General features: G+C 39.5%; 1 protein-coding gene across 1 annotated transcript in view; it reads right to left on the bottom strand.

The window, feature by feature from the left end:
* Positions 1 to 20,497, bottom strand: part of sfl (N-deacetylase and N-sulfotransferase sfl) — a 370,355-nt gene that overhangs the window by 250,492 nt on the left and 99,366 nt on the right. Inside the window, exon 3 of the mRNA XM_069111773.1 lies at positions 6,075 to 6,229. The gene's annotated coding sequence lies outside the window, so the exon portion shown is untranslated. The remainder of the gene's footprint in view (positions 1 to 6,074; positions 6,230 to 20,497) is intronic.

The raw sequence follows: 20,497 nt of genomic DNA, 5'->3' as shown, positions 1-20,497 counted from the left end.
AATATCAACTCTGTCAAGATGTCTGTATTGTATTTTCATGCTTTTCAAGATATCATTTTTCCATTATTTGGAGGACACTTACGATAGTAGCTGTATCGTATAATGGCCTTAAAAATGAAAAAAAGTTAACTGATATTTATAACTCTTTTCACTTTATTCTACGTGACATTTACGTTCCTCCCCACTAAAATGAATCCTTTTCCATTTTTTCACATTTGCATCGTTTACCATTTCATCCATAATCTCAACAATCCTGTGACGAATATTCACAGAGAGAGAGGAAAAAAAGATAAACTGCAGACACCTCGTGCACCGAAATATCACGAAATTCGGAAGCAAATTCCGGTTCACGATACGCTTCCTTTTAACGGTCACGAAATCGAGCAATCTCGAGGCAACGGCCGAGTTTTGCGCCGCCCTTTTACCCGTAGAATATTTGCAGAACTTCATACGCTGGCGATCTCGTTGGCGATTTTTTTTCTGCTGCCAGTCGATCAGTTCGTTTGTCCACCATCGTAAATATTGAATATCCATTACGAAATATTGCGGGGTATCGAATATTCGAGACGCGGGATCGATACGCCTCGATAGGCGCTGCCAGCCGAGCCGTTTCAGGGGAAAATTGCTTCGCCAGGTCTGGTCGGCATCTTCGATAATTAATATGGCTGTGAAGGCTCGTACCTGACGCGGAAATAATGGAGAGACTCGCAAGCCGTATCGTTGACCGGATATTTTCGGTATTCGGCTGTAATATTCGTCGATTTTCAGTTGGTGACTTTCTACACTTTCTATGGCGTTTCACTCGAAACGATTAGGTTCCTAGGAATAGGAAAATATTTATGAGATACGGCTGCCTCACGAAGATATTTGACTCTGGAAAATTTGTACACGGATCGTAGAAAAATTTAACTTACCATGGAATATTTTTATAAATATATCGCGCGTATCATATAAAACTTTCTGAGATTTCTTTACTATTGTAACGCGACACGACTGATTATATTGATAACATTGGAAAGCAATCGGAAAATCAATACGAAAGTTACTACAATAGATATTTACTGAAGACATACCGGAATTTAGACATTGTTATATAAGTATGTGCAAGTATTTAGTAAAGGTATAGTATAAAACGAGTAGCCGTTTTAAACACATAAACGTTAAAGATGGTTCCACTGAATATTGAGATTTATTAATGTGATGAATAATTAGCAGCTTAAATATTTTTGCGATCTTTGCAAAATATATACGTTTCTCTACTGGTCGGTACAGAATAGCCTTCATAAAGAAATTATTGTTCATTAAGAAATTATTTTCTTGAGGTTCGTGTCATTGACGTTTTAGGAAAGACGTGGTAGGAGGAGTTGAAATTTCCTACACGTTAATCCCTAAATCATCAAGGGACTATAAAAGTGCAATCTCAGAAGCTTCCAGCATTTCATCAAATTAGAGGCATACGATCTGATCATGGAAACATTTTTTCTATCTCTTGTCCCTGGAATCTCATTTGCTTGATGGCACAGAAGAAAGTGTCTACGTCTCATATAATTCACACCGAAATGCTTGCTGCTTGGAACGTCTCCAAACGCGTCGCTGGAAAAACATATCAAAAACGGTTTACTCTCTGCATTCTGTCAAAAGAGGAAGAGCACGTAATACAATCATACAACTACAATTCACCAAACTCTCTACTGGCTTAGGAAAGTACCATAGATAAATTTTATGTGCGTATTATGCGTGTTGATATAATTTATCGTTTCCTTTAGCTCGAATATTTCTCCTCATACGGCAAACTGAATATCATAGCGGTGTATGTATCGTATATATAAACTAAATATTTTAATCGAACGAAATGCTTGAAGGTTTTAGCATTGTACCAGGTCTGTAAGTATGAAACCGGAATTTGCCTATAGATGGCCCTAGCTGATAATGTAGTTATCACTAAACTGCGTCATTGATGCCAAAAGTCTTTGTTGACATCTCACAAACATTTTCGACTCAGAACAATACAAGTTTCATACAACAGCATAGTTTGTAATAGCGTTGAACATGTCAAATTTTGTGCCTGGAAATTACGATTTGCGGACAGCATTGATTTTCTGTTACCATTTGAAGAAAACTGCTGCAGAATCGCATCGAATGCTTGTCAAAGCTTACGGTGAGCATGCTCTTGGTAAATCACAGTGCTTTGAGTGGTTTAAAAAATTCAGAAGTGGCAATTTTGACGCGAGGAACGAAGAACGTGGAAGACCATCGAAAAAGACCACCGAGCTGTTAAAACCTGGCGAAACCGTTAATACTGAGCGCTACCGACAACAAATGATCGATTTGAATCAAGCTTTGCGTGAAAAACGACCAGAATATCAAAAAAGGCAACACAAAGTAATTTTGCTTCATGATAATGCACATACAGCAAAACCGGTCAAGGAAACGATCGAAGCGTTCAGTTGGGAAATACTTTCGCACGCGGCTTACTCACCAGACTTGGCTCCGTCCGATTACTATTTATTTGCATCGATGGGACACGCACTTTCTGACCAGCACTTCACTTCTTTCGAAAATGTATGAAAATGGCTCGATGACTGGTTTGCCTCAAAAGAGCGACAGTTTTATTGGCGTGGCATCCACCAATTGCCAGACAGGTGGGAAAAATGTATAGCTAGCGATGGGCAATACTTCGAATAAAATATTTTTAATCATTTTCATACAATAAACGTGTATTTTCTATACAAAAATTCCGGTTTCATATTTACATACCTGGTACTTCTTTAGTCCCTTGATGGCTTTATATTTGTATATAAATCAAGGCTCAATTTTTAAAAGTGTCATCTCTTTAGTTTCACGATCGACTATGTTGTAACATTATTCTCTGTCGGAATTTCATGATTTGAAATAGAATATTAAATTTCTTCGTCCTTTGTACAATTATATTCCCATACGATCTCTAACAGTCTATCTTAACACCATCGCCCAAACTTTTAACATCCACACCACCATCTACGTATATGATACGCATCATCCAGCAGCACCAAAGTGATTTGCTGGGACTGTAGTCAGAAAACAGCACCGGAAGCGCTCTTTATCGGAGCGGGCTGTTTCAACGGACTAGTTAGCCGCAGCTTCACCCGCTTAATTTGTCATCGCAGTCGAATTCGTCTGGTCCAACTTCTACAGCGTTGATCCCAGCAGCATTGACCACACATGAGCACATGCATACATACGTACCAGTCTAATCAATATATATATATTACTATACTATACTGTGTATACTATACCATGTATATAGCGCACTATCGTTGCTAGAAGGCGGCCCGTAAAGGGTACAATGCGTTTGAAGCTGGTACGAGGGCCGACCAGTCGAACAACCAGAGAAGCGAATGAAGCGAATGAATCGAGCCCCCAACGGTGGGGGATGATGGCCGATGGTGGTGGAACGTTCCGCTGCGCAACAATGCTTTGCGGCAACAATGCGCAAACAAATGATTCCGCTGTACCGACCGTAATTACTAGAGGCACACGGTCCTTTTTCCCTCCTCCCCCAATCTCCTGATGCTATCATTCCGTGTGTACCCTTCGTTCCTCTCTTTCCTGTTGCTTGTTCATCTTTCCATCCGCGTTTACACTGGCCCACTGCCTCTCTACTATCCCCTCACTCCGCCGCACTACCCCTTTCTCATTGCTCTGATTGCTAAATCAACGCACTTCCGCAACGACGATTGATCCACCCTCTCCAACCCTCTCTGCGTCCATCCACCTCTACCGAGTGGTACACCAGTGCACCGACCAACCTTCTCGTTCTCTCTCCAACATCGTCGTTCGATGGTGATCGCAACGAGGGCAGGAAAGAGCCGTGCACCAATCGAGCACGGTCTTTTTGCAGGATTTTCTTTGTGCCTCGTAATGGAGAGACCGTGCAAACGACGCTCGATGCTCCGAGACTTGGCCCGCGGGATTGTTGCCTGTTGGCTCTCGTTCGAACACCGCTAATTCATCAACGGCTACGGTCAATGGTTTTTCTGACGACGACCCAACGATGTGGATTTTAGGGGTTCCGGCGTTATTTTCGGAAAGGATTCAAAGATTCTTAGGGATTATGCAGATCGGATTGGGGGTGTATTACTGTAGTTCGCAAAAGAATTCCAACACTTGTATAAACTTTTTCTATATACTTGCATGTACATGTATATTCTATGATTACAATCTTCTACGAATATGAAATATTAAAAAATTATATTACGGCTATAATGTGTCTTAACTATCGTGACTGTATTGATAAGGTAAATGAATCTGAAGATGCACGTAGATGTTCGATTTTCAATTATTGAATGACCAATAGTAAACCTAAAACGAAAGACGCTCTACTCTTTTTCTTTCGTCCTCCTTTTCTTATTAGAAACAAATTAGGAAGAATAATCGAAGCTTTATAGAACTACCGAGACTAAATTATAAATGTGTGTCAAAAAAGTCAAGATAAAAAAGAAGAGTACAACGAAAGAATAAGGACAAGCCTTTATCTGAATATTTTATGGAAAGTTATTCAAATCTTCAAAAGAGCAAAACACAGACGCATCGTAAATCTATAAAATTCCTATGAAAAATACAAATACACCATTCTAGCAATTCTGGTGTTAAATTCTTAATCGTGTCAATTTCTCATCGCAGTTTTCCACCTCATAAAATTGAAATTCCTGTAAACCGAATGTCCCAATTGCAAAACGCAACGGGCGACCACAGTTGTATCACAGCAATAGTAAGGATTCCCCAAGACGATTCATTTTGCTGGAACGTTTATTCGAAAACGAAAATTCCCAGCACCGGAATACCGATTAAACAGTGCAAACAGGTTTGCATTTACTGTTCCAGGGGTTAGGAAAAAGCACAGAGTGCGGAAGGTCAACAAAGAGCTTTGCCGGACAAATTGCAGCATGAACGTCAATCTCCCAAGTGCCGATAATCGTTCAGGTCGAACATAACTTCTGCAATCCGGTTTGTGGATAAAATATACGTGGTCTGGACGCGAGATCGCTTGAATTCTGCTTCTTGATTCGAACCAAGCGGTAGAAACTCAAAGAGGCGAGGGTAAGAGCTCGCCAGAAACGATATAACTAGTAAGAGATGACTTAATAACGGCGCGACCATCGTACACACACGTGCCCACTTGAATTCAAGCTGCAAGATGCTAGCGATGGATTCGACACGAGTTCGAACAGATTTGGACTTCGAGTTGAAAGCTTTTTGGTAAATTTGATAATCGGGTCATTCTTTGATCAAAAGCTTCTATAGTCACGTTCAATTAACGGCTAATGGAAGCAAATCAATGTGGGAAACTTTTCTGTAATTTTCTAGTAATACGTAAATTACAATGTAATCTCTTAAAAGGAAAGTGTGCTTATTGGAATCTGTGTGGTAATTTTCACTCTAATTTTTAGATGCTGCTGCAAACTGTCTTCTTATTTAATGGTAGAACGATCGAGGAACTTTTTACAACATCGTGGTAATATGTAAATTAAAATGTTGTATATGTAAATGTAGGAAGAGGAAGTGTGCTCATTGAGAACCTTTATTTAATTAACGTAATTAATCTCTTTTAATGGCAAAATTATCTCACGCGTCTGTCGACTATTTTACATAATCCTGGTAAAAAGTCTAAGAAACGTGAAATGTTCGCTTTACCAAAGAAACTTCCTAAAAAAGATCTGCAAACATCCAACAGAAACGAACGCTAAAATAAAAACCCAACGTCCCGAAATCCCCCTGTAAAGTGCACAAACGAAAGTCGACCATTTCGAAAAGGAATAACAAACTGACCCTCTAACTCTGAATAAACGCAGCTCGTTGAAACCTTCGAGCACTTAAACTACCCCGAAGCTGGTGGACCGCCATCCCATCGGAACTCGGGTTCACGCTGGCGCGAGAAGAGTGGTCGCAGACTCGAGAAGCTAAAGGCGTCGAGAAACGGAAGGCTACGCAGACGCCTGACACTGGGGCAATATTGAAGCAATAATCTTGGCTTCCTTCCTCTTTCTCCCCGCGTTACAATGTATACCTTTGCTACATCGAGATATTAAACTTACCTGCTGCCTGTGTGACCGCCTCTTTCTGGATTTGTGTTCGTGTGCGTGATACCGGTGGTGCAGCTATCGTCGATCTTTATCCCCTGTTCCTCGGCCACGCTGTTAAATAGCCCCCGGGGGAGTATATCGGCCGCGTCCGACGTCGGCTCCCGCACCTGCAATCGATGAATAATAAAATCATACTTTGTGACTGTACTGCAAACTCAGTCCTTCTGTTCTCTTTATTTACTTTTATTCCGCTTAATAGATAGATACAAGATGATTATTTCTACTAATTCTTGGATCTGTTTCTACGCGACGATCGATCGCGTTACAGATAATGTAGACGATGAGCGATCGACGTTGTCTCAGCTAACAATGAATCGTTAAAATAAGAAGAATGAAATTTTTACAATTATTTTATTAATTTAATGAAATTTTCATTATCCAGACGTATTCAACCTCTTACCCCTAACCCATGGTTCCGTGATTCCCAATCTCTAAAAAATATAGTTTAACAATTTTTCCAATCAGAAACAATCGGCGAAGTTTGCTTTTTCTGGAGGTTTGCGAAAAGGGGATTGGATCGTGGCACAAATTGAAAACTGCAAGGTTTCGCAGGCAGGATTTAAGGGTGGTCGTTTGTTTTGTAATTTTAAATTAGCAATTGAATTTTTAGGGGTAGGGCAAGACGGGATATACAGTGGTGGGGAAAGTAGGATAGAAGCGTGACGAGAAATATTTTTGGAGCTGGCGTTTTGGCTCGAGGTACTTGACAGCTGATAGAGCAAGGGTGTTAGGACTTCGATGTTCGAGATGCTTCTGAAGAATGCTTGGGAATGATGGTAATGAAAGCTGTAATTAACTATGCGCGATGAAACTACGTTTCGAGTATTCAGCGTGTGAGAACAGTTTTAACGTTTAATTGATTCGCTGCTATGAAAATATGGTTCTCCTTGGAATTGCACATCTCTTCAACTGGAAATGTTTGTAGTTTAGTAATGGCGATTTTAACACACCGTTTACTGTTTTCTACCATCATCATCATGATATTATAATATTTATTTATATTTAAAAACCGAAATATGCTTTTTGTGGAAACTTTTTACGAATCCTTCAGTACAGATCAAATATTTACAATAATATCACGGCTCATTTTATGTCGTCTTTTTAAAAGACAGAGTTTACTTATGGTAAATGCCATGTATTATGGACATCAAGGCACTAGACAGGGGAGAAATTCCAAGAAGAGACTGGAAATCGTAGAAAACAGAACGCGGAAAACAGAATATCATGCGAATAACGCGGAGAAAGGATACGGACACTTAAAAGGAGCACTTTGCACCTAAGTGTACTATATCAAAGCAGAAGGTACAATAGAATATGAACAAGGGAAGAGGTTGCAAAGCAGAATTGATAAAGAATCACAGAGAAAGTTCAAGTCTTCTTTAGAATGCTGGAATGCGAGGAATGAGAAACATTTATAGTATATGATACAAATATAGCGAAATTTCCACATAGATGAACATCGGTAGATAAAATATAATGCGTTGACTTCAAAACTCTATTCGTTTTGATACTTTGCAATTAAATTAAAAACCTCGTTTTTAATTTAAATTTAAATCTCATCTATTACTCGCGATAATTTGATATGTTGCGATAAATATATAAAAATATATAACGTGAAGAGAACAAATAAATCTTTAATTTAAATCCGTATAGTACATAGCTGGCCATAAGTATAACACTTGTGTTGGATAAAATGTGAAATTTGCTATAAATTCATCGGTTTGACTGTTCCGTTATATTTTCATAAATCTATCGCTTCGTCTATATCATACGTATCTTATGATGTAAAATATAATTTCTCAGACTATTTTTCAAATTAGAGACTCTCTTACCAATGACACCAAACCAGGGCAAATAATTTAGCAAATTGTACGCTGACTGGAAAAGGAACCTTCCAGTGCCTAACATCCACGTGGAAGCGTCCTTCGCTTTCAAGATGGAGGTGACAAAAGGATGAAAATTGTCGCCAGAGTAAATCGTGCACATAATAAAGGGGGCGGCTGGCGAGACAGCGAAACGCCATTTCGTCTACGTCGTAATGGCGGATTTCTCTCATTCAAAATTTACTCGACGGAATAAATGATTTTCATAGAGGATAGCCGGTGGTAAAATTCCTACGAGGGTAAGATAGCTCATTTTCTGGATCATTCATTCTAGATCGTTTTTTCGTCGGACCAGAAAAGTAGTTTCGTTCTTGTATGAAACATTAACGGCGTCTCACAATATATAAATTTTATTATTCTGTGCACAGTTCATGATTGAATTTTAAGATGTTAAAACATAGATGACTCGAACGTTCCTCGCTACATCGATGTTTCCAAATCTACATGCAAAACCAGTCGCATTTGATCATAATACCAAAGGAAAAGCCTCTTGCTTTGCAAAAAAACTGAGCAACCTCTCTATGAGTTACGCAAGTTGTAATGTACAAGAAAATAGAATAGAAGAGGAGGAGAAGGAGGTAAAGGAACGTCGCAACGATTTTCGACAAGTTATTCGCGAGGAGAACGACCAGTAGCAATGACCTAAAATTGCGTGCCATTGGTACGAGAGTTTTTCATACGAAAATAAATTCTCTTCTGTTATTCGTATGCATGAATGTGCACGCGGTTTCGAGCCAGGACTATCAACTTAATTCGGCCTTAAATTCTCGGCCCACTTGGCTTTAGCTTGTATATAAGAGAGCCGCGTGCCAACTACGGGGAAACTCTATCGTCTACTCGGTCGTGACAATGTGCATGGAAATGTGGACAAGCTCGATGCTGCCTAATCGCCGACTAGCTTCAGCCGCCTCGGGATTTCCTTTATATTTCGAGTCCTCGCGACGATCTGCCTGGATTGTTCTAACTGGTACACGAAACTACGACACCGAAATAGCTGCAGCGTGCCTCCTTCCCCTAATTTTCGCGTTTAAATGCGGTTTGGGTGGATTTTGAATGACGAAGTTTCAGGAATATATTAGTTTAATCAGTTTAGAATTATGTTAATTTGTAATGTTCACTATTTCATTATTTCCGTTCCTCTTTTACATAGAATCAGTATAATGGTTTTAAATGCGAGACAGTTTAAGTTGAGATAAACACCAATTGGAAATATTATACTTAATCAAATATTTTTTAATTGTCCGTCCAACTTGCCTGATAAATGATGTATTCCAATTAATGCTGTGTTCATTATTTGGTCAATTAAAGAAGTTTAACGTTAAGTGAATAATTGTGAGAATAATAGATTGAGAAGCAGGTTGTTTGTGCAAATAATCAGTTTACCTGTTAATTGAAAATTTGTTCGTGAAATAACATGTAATAAAACTAGCGAACGTTAATCGAAACGAGCGTAGATAGTAACAGGTGTAGCGAGCGTATAACAGTATTAGTAAGAAACAAACACACTGTATATTCGTAAATTCTATCAAAAGCAAATAAACATACTAGCATATGACGAATCATTCGTTTCGTGGAATAAAAGATAAATCATTTAATTTGAAATAAAGCGACTTAGTTTTTATGTATAATCCAGTATGAAACATTTATACTATTTCAAGAATTGATTATTTCTCAAATAAGATTAAAAAGTAATTTTACAACAACATTATTCGAAAATTTCTTAAAAAGCAATTCTGTTCTAAATTACCATCTCGTAAACCTTCCAATCTTCCTCCCATTTCTTCTATTCCTCAAAATACAATTCTGTTCCAAATTACAATGTCTTAAACGTTTCAATCTGAGACCAGGTCGATTATACCCCAACATCCTCTCGTACATCTGCAAGCTTCTCCCAGACACCATCATCGTGGACATCCGACGACGTCGTTGCGGTAATCGATGTACTCTTGACGTTTCCGAGCGTCTTCGACGCTCCATTATCGTGTCACGTTCGTCGTCTATTCGATTGCTTGTAGGAAATTCCAACGACCCAGAATCCGGCACAGGTCGCGTGACCTACATGCTCGCAGAAAGGATTCCTAGGAATGTGTGAGTGATCACCAAACCTCCTTCGATCTCTCTCTCTCTCTCTTTCTCTCTCCGTTTCTGCCTGTGTCTCTGTGTCTCTCCTTCGTTTCCTGCGTCGCCAGGGTGGGTACGAATATATATTGGAGACGACTACCCTGATTTCCACTGTGTTGGAAATCTCCTCTTAGTCCACTATGTCATCGAGATTACCCTATCCACTTTCACGCCGCCACCCCGACGGAATGTCGATTTTCATTTAGACATTCCTTATTTTCAACGGCGGGAAATTTAATTCCGTTTACGTGTCGCGAATATCGATATACCGCGGGGAACGAGCGCGTGGACGCGTTTTCGCCCACGGGAACGCGCTCGTCCCCGTTTCTCCTCCATCCTCCCTTTATTCTGTCGCATGAAACGTCTCGTAAAAAAAAGTGGACGACCTTCTTTCTTCGTTTTTCTTTTTCTTCCTTTTTCTTTTTTTCGTGGCAGCCGGTGGATAATCTGAGCGTAGCGTGAACGAGATTTGTATTCTATAGAAGCTTGGGGGAGTTTTGGATTACTTGGCAATTCGTGGTTTTCATTGACCATTTTGGTAGCAGAAACAATGAGTTTGTGGCTTTTTAAGAAATTGAAAAGAATTTTTTTCGTTCCTTTGGTTCTATCTTTTATAACGTAAGAAGGGGGTGGATGCTTTGAACGAAGAAGAATAATGCTTATGTCCGAAGATCGCAGGAGAAAATTATGATAAGTATATTTCTGTTGGTTCTCTGATTTTACTGCGAAATTATGATCGAAAGGACGAATTTTAATATAATTGAAAATGAAAACAACCTGTCGGGTTCAAAGATGTAGGTCTTTTAAAAAGAGCTTCATTGCTTGAATTTAACAATTATTATACGCTTCGAATACTATTTACACCATATGTTAATTTCTCTCCAAATATATGTTTTCCATAAATATCTCATAATTTCTATATAAAATCTAGATTTGTTTCAAATTCGACCAATGTAGTCATAATAGTCGCGTCTCATTACAGTGCCAATGAAACTTTAAAATGCTTTATATATCCAACACATTATGGTTATAAAACTTCTGAAATACTTTCGCGAGCCAGTGTATATTTCATTTTGTCAATCCTTTAAATCTTTTCAATGCAATCACGCGCCAATCATTTCCGTAAATAAATCATAAAACATAAAAATCTCTAAAAATATAGGAGAACTCGAACGCGGATGGAAACCCAAGAGATGTGACAGGGTTAAACCCTGCATTGATACATTACTAACGTACCACGTCCCTCCGACACTGCTGGTAAATGTAATTTTTAATAAACTTCTCGACACCTCGTCGTCTGAGAAATATCACGATGGCACATAACACCTCGGCAGGTCTGCGAGCTATCGGTAGCCATTATCGTTAACACGGCCGCGTGTTCCGTCGACAGCGATTCGATTACTCGTGGGAAATTCCGTCGACCCAGAAATCGTATCGACAAGCTTCGCGTGACCTCGATGCAGACTCGCGAACGTGGATGAACACGAAGGGCGACGAAGACGAAGAAGGTGGGAGGCAACGAGGCACCAGAAATTCGCGAACCGATCGAAACGAAAGAAATACATGGAACTGGTTACCGTGATTTCCCACGTGTCACCCAGGCCTCGGCTGTTTCCTCTCGCCACGTCAGCCGGAATTACGAATTCGATTTCAGCCCATCTTCGCTTCGTCGTGTATCGGCGACGGGTGCATCGCCACGAAACCAGAAGCGACGACGAATCGAAGAGGCGTCCAGAGACGTCCTTGGAATTCCTCTTGGAATTTTCTTTTACAACCATTGACGTGGGCTTGAGGTCGATGTTGTGTACCTTCTAACTATTTCGCAGACTATACCAGCTTTCGAAGGATGGTAGTTGGATCTCGTTATTTGGATTTCGCTTAGCAATTCGGATACGTTTGACGAGGTAAAGGAAACGTGGGTTTTATTATTCGGAGGCTCCAGGATTTCGGTGCATTCGTTAGTTTTTAGAGTAGAAGACTTTTTTGCAGTGAAAATTCACTTGTTTAGGACAATTATCAAATTTAAATGTCCTGTAGTATATTTAAATAAATAGTTACATATTAAATACTTAACTGTAAATATTTTATTTAAAAAATGGAGCATCCACCTACCATTTTAAAGCAAAGCTCTAAGAGGACGTGATATTAACGCTCTAACTTATAAATTTCACTCGCGAATCCTGTAAAATTACATCGCTGCACTAACAATAATTTTTACGAAGACCCAGAGAAGCAGCACGACCATGCTTCACAGTAATCTGGTCGCGTATAATCACGAGGAAGATGGGAAGGGGAGAGAGAAGCGCGAGAGGGTCGAGGTGATGAATCGAGAGGGACTAGGGTGGCAAGGAGCGTGGAGCAACTACAACATAATTCAAAATCTCATTAGACCGCCGCCATGAAGTACAATTTTTTGCCCATTACACTGGCTACGGAGCACGTAAGAAGGACGTCGCTCTCCGCTGAAAAAGGCTCGCTTCCGCCCTCTTCGCGATGCGTCCTTCCCGTACGAGGTAAATCAGTTCTGATGTATCGAGACACCTTCTTCCCGTTGTTCAATTCATGCATTCGACCTTCGTTTCGCAAAATTATCAGGTTATCTTCGTAATGAACGAGGAATAAAGCTTCGTGAAAGGACAAGAAACGAACTGCCGGCGTGAAAATGGTACTTTGTGGGTCAGCGGATATTTTTTGCGTTCTGACTTGGTTTAGGTTTTTACGAGAATGTAATGAAAGCAGGAAGCAGATGGACGTTTTCTTAGACCACTTTCATAATCGAAGAGATACGTTTTAACGTAGTTTAAAGGATATTATATATCGTGTTCTTGTTGTAATAAAGGGACAACATTTCTTGTTAAGTGCATCATTCAGGCTACGGTGAATTATGTATGTCCGAGCTTTTACAAAATAATTCACCCTCTACGTATTTGGAATTTAAATTGAATACATTACATCAAATTTTAGTATTATTATTAAACTGTATTACTTTAGTTTCTCAAACAAAAATTAACAATATATATGAATAATATTGGCAAAAATTGCACAATAGATACGAAAATCATTATACAATCAGCTTTTTGAAAGAATAACTTCCACATATATAGGAACAAGTAATCTACAGTAAATAGAATAGCGTGATACAGCGATAATCGGACCACCCGTAGCACTCAATTTTCTCATTTTTCCCTTTTTTATATCCCTATTTATTTCCCTCAACGTACAGCCCCTAGCTCGAGTAATCCGCAGTAAGTAGAATAGTGTGATACTAATCAGGCCACCGAAACTCAATTTTCTTTTTTTGTCCACTTATTTCGTTCAACAACAGCTCGTAGCTCGGCGCGATACTAGTCAGACCACCCGAAACACTCAATTTCTCCATTCTTTCCTAGCTACTTTCATCGACAACACTTAGCTTCATTCGTTATTACAAAAATTCCATGATCATTCCCGCTTATTAATTCGCCGTTGGTGTCGACCAAGGAAATTAACTTCAGGAGCGAAGTGGTACGGGTGCATCGATCAAACAAGCGCGCCGCTTCGAAAACATCGCGGAACCTTTTCCGAACGCGCCGCTCCGATAGAGATTCCGCTAATTAATTTAACTTTCACAGTTTTCCGGCCGCGAGGATGGCGAGGAGGCGGGGCGAGTCTACAAGCCAGCCAACGGAACTTCCAGCGTCGATTTACGACGCGGCGTGTTCACGCCGCCCGACACGGGGGTGGCTCGACCGCCGCCAACTTGCACCGTTTCTTCTTGCCCTCACTCACACCCTCACGACCTCGTTCGACCCTTCTGGCGGCGTAGAGGAGACGGTGCGAGAGTTTGGACAACTTTTGGCCGCATTGTTGTGGCGATCACGACGTACGACTTGGCAGAGCATCCCCCTTTGAATGGGACGCGTTCGAGAACCGACGAAGAAAGCAATGAGCCGTGCGTAGGGGTGGCCGGCGCCAATACACAATATGCGTGCAAGCAACGCGTCATCCCTTCCTGTCGAGAAATTGCCCGGTAACTTTCCAACTACCCTCTCCGTGGGATGAAAACAATAGCCAGGAGAAGACAAGGGAAGATAGTTGAAAGACGATCTCGGTGGAAGGTTATACGATACACTACAGGGTGATTTACAGTACTCGGTGTTTGTTCTGTGCGCGAGATGGTTGTAAAGGTAGTCCAACGGCTGGTGTATCGAGGATGCTCGAATTTGTAGAGATTATTAGAAAGTTTGTTATTTAGGAGCTGCTGCGCGGTTCTTTGTCGTCGAGTAATGGCTTGTTTCGATTCGTCGATTTTTAACTCCTTGTCTTGTAGTATCGTGGGAAAGTTTTGCGAACTACGCGTGAAGAACATGAGTAGCATAGTAGAGGCTGAAATTAATGGAATTTATACTTGTATATTCAATATATCGTAGTTAAATAATTTAATTTAATTCCTTAAGTGTAAGGAATGTTTTCATTTGAGTCTTCGTTTCATCCTCATTCTCGTGACAAGAATGATCTACACATTTCACTGGACGAGGGTTAAATCGTGAGGAAAATTAAGCTATTAATTAAGGTACGGACTTTTCAAATTAATTATCCAGACGAAACTTCACCCTAGAATTTCAATATTCTTCTGCACGTTTCTAAAGAACAGTAAATGCTTCTAGAATTTGCTGACTAAATATTTATCACCATTTTGCATTAAATAATTTTCCTAATCAAGCGAAATCGAATGGAAGAAATCAGTGGCATTCGAACCCATGATGATGAAACTCGAGGGCGATCGTGCGGTAAGAGGACCGATTAAATTAGACGAAATGGCCATTAAAAAGGTGGCCAGTAATCCAATAATAAATTTGACCGGTAACTAGCCTCGTTTAGTAAGAGAAAAGGGGAGAGAGAGAGAGAGAGAGAGAGAGAAAAGAAAAATAAGAAGAAGAAAATTAACGCGAAACGTATGAGCGTTCTTCTCGCCGGAAACGTCTTTAACGCGCATTACTTCCCGTAAGTTACAGCGCGATAAATTTCGTCACGGGAAAGGAAAAAAAAATTTTCCGAGCATCTCGGAAGAATTACCAGCGTCCTAAATCATGACACCGAAGCGAGCAGGAAGGAGCTTTACGAGCGGAACCAGGAATCGCGATCGTCATTCAACGCGATTGCCAAAGAGCAATACAGTTTCTTCGGGTCACAATTTTTTTTATGAAACTCTGGATTTACTTCGCTGAAATTGTTCGTTGAAGTTGAAATAAACTAAGATTTTATTGAATTTAAACTACATACGATAGTTGCGACTGAATGTACCTATACAGGCAGGTTCATTATTCTGAACGTTTCGAATAAGACTTATAGTTTACGAAAATATGTAGGATTTTAAAATGAAAATAATTAGAAGAATTATTTTCTTTGTCACAATATTTACTTTTGCTGAAAAACTTGTTGGACACCTGACATTTTCAATCCCATTATCATTGAATTCTTATATTTCAATCCTGCTTTCATTTTAGCAAACAAACTTTTTAATGTTTTAAGATATTTAATATGCCGCATTGAAATGCAAATCATGTATATTAATAAAAGAATCTTCTCATATTTTGTTCGAACTTCAAATACCTGTTAACATTATAAAAATAGAACTGAATCGAGAGTGATACGATATACATATGAAAATGAAAGGAAAATACATATAAAATGAAATGATACGATATATGTGTATTCACCCAATCAAAATCACTTAATCCATTGATTCTAAAAAAAAATCAAGATACCTACAAATACTCTCTACCAGAAGTGTAATAGATCCCTCAGAGAAGCTCGTTACACGCGTGAATTGCGATCTTTGCGTAAAACGTAAGTCTCGTTTGGGGATGCACAGCGATGCGTTAAGGGAGGCAACAAGGCGGGGTTGGTTGGTGAGAGAAAGTAGTCGAAGCGCGATGGAAGGGAGTAGGAGTTGAAGAAGAAGAAGAGCGGAAAGAAGGCTCGGGGTGTTTTGCCGTGACGCGTTCAAGAGGAGCAGTAGCAGGAGAAACTGGCTGTAAAGACGAATGAAAGAGGCACGCACGCAACGACCGTTGCGTCGTTCCGTTTTCCTGCCTTCGTTCGCGCTTCTTTTTCCTCTTCTTGTCTCCTTACGAGCGGAGATAAGCGTTTCGTTAATTGCTCCACTATTTACGCCGGCTCTCCTCCGGTCGAGTCTTCATTACGTCGCGCACGGGATCTCGTTAATTAATTCCCGGCTGAACGAAACCACCCTCCGGCGTCGTTAATGCTCCCTCCCTCAGGAGCTACTGGTTCTGCCTCGTATCGTCAGTGATGCTGTTTTGAGAATATCACTCTGGCCAACTGACGGTCAACGATCGACTATCGTCAATGGTATCGAAAGAAATTGTATGAAAAATGGATAGGTGCAAGTATTTTATTATGCGGAAATTAACATATGTGTGTGTTTTCTATGTGAAGTTACTTGAATATAAATATTCATAGTTAAGAGAAACAATTTTGAGTTTCGCTGTCGACGTTATATACTAATAATTGCTATTTTTATGCTAGTTCTAATTTGTGTCGCATATCTGAATCGGTATCGCATATACACATGTGTATGTATGGTAAAAATACGTACGGATTTGTACACAGTGAATATATTAATCAACCTTGCGCAAACGGAGGTTTTACATAAATTCCTTTTTCTAAATGCTTAGATCGCTCTATCGAAAGAATTTCTGTAAACGTTTCAAACATGTGTCATGAATTACCTCGTCATGAATGGCGCATAAACCCTGTGAAAGAGCAGTTCGCTACTCGGAAAGGGTAGCAATAACGTTTCAGTAGGATGAAAATATTGGCACTTTGATTTGGAACTTTATTAAATAACAGGGATATATAGGGGCGGATATTTAGGTTGGCCCGTCATGCGTTGCGAAGATATGAGTCCCAATTGCCAGTAATTTTTGCAGTGTACGGGTTGCTCGATTCTTGGCGAGTTTTATACCGTATGAAAAGATCCGGGCTGGCTGCTGGTGGAAGCACGCGATACCCGAAGGGCCGATAAACTGCCGTCGAATATTCCGGCGTGTCAATAAACGTGTAATCGAAACGCAAATGGGATACAAAGTCCTCTTTTACAAGTGTCCTTCTCTCTCTCTCTCTTTCTCTTTCCCTTTTTATCTATCTTTCGCGGGGGATGAAAGATACGCGGCAATAACTTTGTTTGACTGAAATATCTGCTGATATTAAAAAATGTGGTTCGTAAAAGTTGCATGGGTATCAGGGGGGGTTGCGATACCGTGGCAATAACTTGTTTTAAAATGAAACGCTGCGCTGTTTTATGCTCACCGCGATAGCAAATACTTAGATACTTTATGACTTTATTGTGTACGGTGTATCAGGTGAACAACGTTATTTCTCCATTCTGCATACTTTCAACGATACAAAGGGACTATTCGAAAAACAGTAACCTTATAAAAAATTCCATTCAGAAATTCACTGTTGGTAATCTATCCCAGAACGGTATTTAATGCAACCGTTGCAAACTAGTTATTCCAAAATATCCTAAAAAATTATTCCTCCGAAATTATTAAAAATTAATAACCTTCCGAAAAATGTTGTTTAAACTATGTTTTTCTTTTAATCTACCTCAGAAATTATTCGAACTTAGCCACTACAAAATAACTAGATTTTCTTTTAAAGTTCTTTCAAAATCAAATAATTTCTCAAAAAGAAAATTATATTCAGAAGTTCTTTGTTAATAATTTATCCCAAGTAACTACTAGATATAACCGTTGCAAAATAATAATTAAAAGATCTTCTTCCAAAAGTGACTATAAAACAACAGGCTCATAAAATCCTCTAATAACAAGAAACCCAAGCTCGTCAAGCAAGAAGCGTTCAAACACCCTTATCCCAGCCAGTTTTTCTAGCCTCTGTCAAACAAGGATGATCTACTAGCTTCGTTAATGGGTCGCCATCTGTCGCCACGTATTTCCTCCGGTAAAAAGCTCTAGATGACTTGTTGGTCCCGTGTTCGAAAGGTTAATCGCGATACTATGATTCTCGCTAAAATTGACAGCTGGCATTCAAATAAGAAAGGTGGGAAAAAGATGGAAAACAAATCTCCGTGGATCGAGTAATCTATTTTACATTCAGTGGTATCGCGTCTTATTACGAGCTGCATGCAGACAGATTTGGTTGCATTCGCGGCAAAGGAAAAAATAGAGAACAACACCGCGAAGGAAATTAACTCGGATAAAATTGTAGACGAAATCCGAGACGAACGTCTCCGAAGGAAAATAACCGGGAAAAACGTGTCCCGACGCGGCCGCTGGCAACTTCCAGGGTAATCTCACTCGAATCATCAAGGAGTGTTTCTTAAGCTGACACGAAAGCATGCCGCTCCCAAGCTCGTGAAAACTCCCCAGCCTTCATTACGCGTCTTCTTTCGCTGTTTCTGTGACTCGTCTTCACGAGGGTTTAAAATTCCTATCAGCCAGAATTGGATGGGGATGAAATTAGAACTCGACAACCACCAATCAAAATGAACTATATCATTTCTTCTTTTGGTCCTTTTTGAAGATAACGAAGGAAGTTGTATGGCTTGGAAAAGTTTCCTTTTTTTGACTCCAGTCTTGAGTTGCAATCGCGTTTTAAAGGAATCTTTGGATGAGTTTGTTATTGTGGGGATCAGTGTGCTAGTTAATTACGACGAGTGAAATAATGAGCTGCATTTACAACTTTATAAGTGAACTTAAGAAGGGAATGAAAGAATGAGAAAGAAAAAGGAAAAAGAAAAAGTACTGAAAAAGCGAGAAATGAAGATAGAAGAAGGAGGCCACTAAAGAACGTTAAATTTCTCTTCCTAAAATTCCACAGTTGCAACTTATTGCCAGAAGACATACGAGTAGAGTGGCTGTACAAACGAACACCAGGAGCTACGATTTAAAAATGTTAAAAACTCCAAACGACGCGCAGCAGGCAAAATAAAATTAAATGAAACTCAACTAGAAAATAGAAATAGAGCGCGGTGTCGCAGCTTGCGAAAGGGAAAGGGCTATCCCTAGGGACAGTGGTACGTATCGCTAGTGCCTCTAACCATTCCAGTCCTATATAACCTTCTCTGCCACCATTCCTACATTTTGTACCTTTTATTTGCAATTTTTGTAAATGTGTTCGACTGGACGGATGTAGTGACTTCTTTAAACAGTCTCGACAAATCTCTGGTACTTGAAATACACGCGTTGCAATACGAAGCTTTTTACCGATGGAAAAATAGTTTGTTTCTGATTAACAAATGGCTTTGCAAGGGCCAAGACGAGATAAGCGAGAAGATAAGATAAGCCATAAACAGAGGAACTGTTACTTCAGATGAATCGCTAGAGGCTTGTCACATGAAACGATTTCAGATAGGGATCTCATTAAGATGAAAGACTTTGTTTATTGAATAAAGCGTTTCATTCGTCTGGATACCATAAAATTCTTCAAATCATTTATTTTACTCGTGGATTTTATTACTTTGAGCTAAATTCTAATAACATCATGTAGAAAGTTTAAATGCCATCGAAACGATAATCCGTTGGTGATTTATTAAAATTTATATTCTTAACATTTATACCCTACAAATTATTTTTAAATATGCCATTATATTATTAATACTAATGAAAATGCTTGTGTTTGTATTTCCAATAGAATTAAGAATTTTAGAGAACGCACGTAAATCCACGGTTAACCATAGAAGCAGTTAGTGTTTCGTATAACGAGCGCTTAAGAAATCGGCCATTCTGGTAGCAAGCCGATCGTGGTCGATTTTCGAAGCAGGAAAATAACTTATCTATTCGTAACTTCCGCGGGTTTCCACTTGCCTGCGTGCTTGAAATATGTGCCGTATAGAATGGATCCGGCAAAACAGCGACCGGCATGCAGCGGCGAAGAATAATGGCAGGCTGTCACAATACTCCACAAACCGTTACTCTCCTATCGATGGATCGTAGGAAGAATTCAGCTTTTTATTCGATACGATTGAAAGCTACGTAGAGCACTTGCCACAAGACGAATCCGTCAAAATCGACTGATTTTCTTCCGGCTTTATGTTTCTGTTCGAATATACTCGATAGGGACTTTGATCGATCATAAAAGTCGAGAGAAGGAAATGTTATTAAAAAAGAGAATACAAATTGATAATTACGCAAATAATAATAAAAATAACTAGCAATAGAGCTCGGTATCAAAAATAAGAATATTAAAAGAAAATTACGCCGATACGTGGTAAGTGGAATAAGTCAATCATTACTCAGACATAGACCAGTATATTCTGCCTTATATGTACAATTGATGAAAATTACTAGTCACATACAGCGTAGTAAAAATAATTAGCGATATAGTTAAGATTTAAATGAAGCA

This window comes from Bombus flavifrons, chromosome 4, assembly GCF_040668555.2.
Source record: "Bombus flavifrons isolate JBK064 chromosome 4, iyBomFlav1_principal, whole genome shotgun sequence".
Taxonomy (NCBI): domain Eukaryota; kingdom Metazoa; phylum Arthropoda; class Insecta; order Hymenoptera; family Apidae; genus Bombus; species Bombus flavifrons.
Note: the sequence above shows the minus strand (reverse complement) of the source record. Positions and strands in the feature narration are given on the sequence as shown.